Source organism: Aplysia californica, unplaced genomic scaffold, assembly GCF_000002075.1.
Source record: "Aplysia californica isolate F4 #8 unplaced genomic scaffold, AplCal3.0 scaffold00281, whole genome shotgun sequence".
Lineage (NCBI taxonomy): Eukaryota > Metazoa > Mollusca > Gastropoda > Aplysiida > Aplysiidae > Aplysia > Aplysia californica.
The window spans coordinates 561,351-562,394 of record NW_004797551.1 but is presented as its reverse complement, the minus strand read 5'-3'; positions in this window follow the sequence as shown (position 1 = coordinate 562,394).

Genomic DNA, 1,044 nt, shown 5'->3' with positions numbered 1-1,044 from the left:
TAAAATATAAATATACAGATACGAGACATTTTTGAGGCAGTGTGGTGCAATCAAAATAACGAAATTAAAGAAACTCATTTTTCTGCTAGTTTGGCAGTTTTGTAAATCGAATTTTTTTTTTTTGGCTCAACATCACACGTTGTGAAATGAAGAACACATTTCTGGGTGGGTTTTTACTAAAAACGTTGATTAAAGGCACAAAATCATGTACGTTTTAAGTTTTCACTAGCTATGGAAATATCCAAACGTTGGCGGCCATTTTCTTGCGAATTCTTCCTTTGAGATCAGGCGACCCCACCTCCTTTAATTCCAAATGTCGTGACTTCCATTCAAGATAGATGAGCATTTTTTTCACAGAAAGCAAGACAACTGAACAAGCTTTAAGATAATGCCAATAACTCCATATACCCAAAAACGTCATGTCACATTTTACTGCCCTTCTGCAAGCACAGAACCTGAGTGAATGGTAGACACTCAGAGAGAACAGATCATCCTTGTGAAACAGTTGAAGATACTACCTTTTTAAAAAAAGAAATCAGTAAATAATAAATTACATTTGTATAGCGCAAATTCCCTCTCAAACAACAAGCTCTGTGCGCTTATCAATCTACATGTAAATATATCTTCAGTATTCTGAATGTAACTTAATGTGATTCTGGTGCATGCTCTAAGGTCACATGATTACTAGTAACAAGATAATTAAGATGGAAGCATGTTGATGGATAAGGGTAAAAATGACCTTCTGTATCTTTCTTCTGTGACTCATCCTACGAGAGACGAAGAACCGGTGTCTGTGTTGAAGCGGTTAGATGCTTTACTATCCTACTCAGGGTGCTCGAGGTCGAGTCGCGAATGGGGAAATTTGTGTCGAGTATCTCGATATATCTTCTGGAATGTTGTATCCCTCTCAGAACTGGTTGGCCCTCACAGACTTGGTCATTAGCCCGCCTCCTAAATGTTAATAATCTAAATTGTATCGATGAGAAAGTGGCGATGGATAGGGCCCATCCTTCAGAAAGCCCAACGGAAACATCACAAGACAGT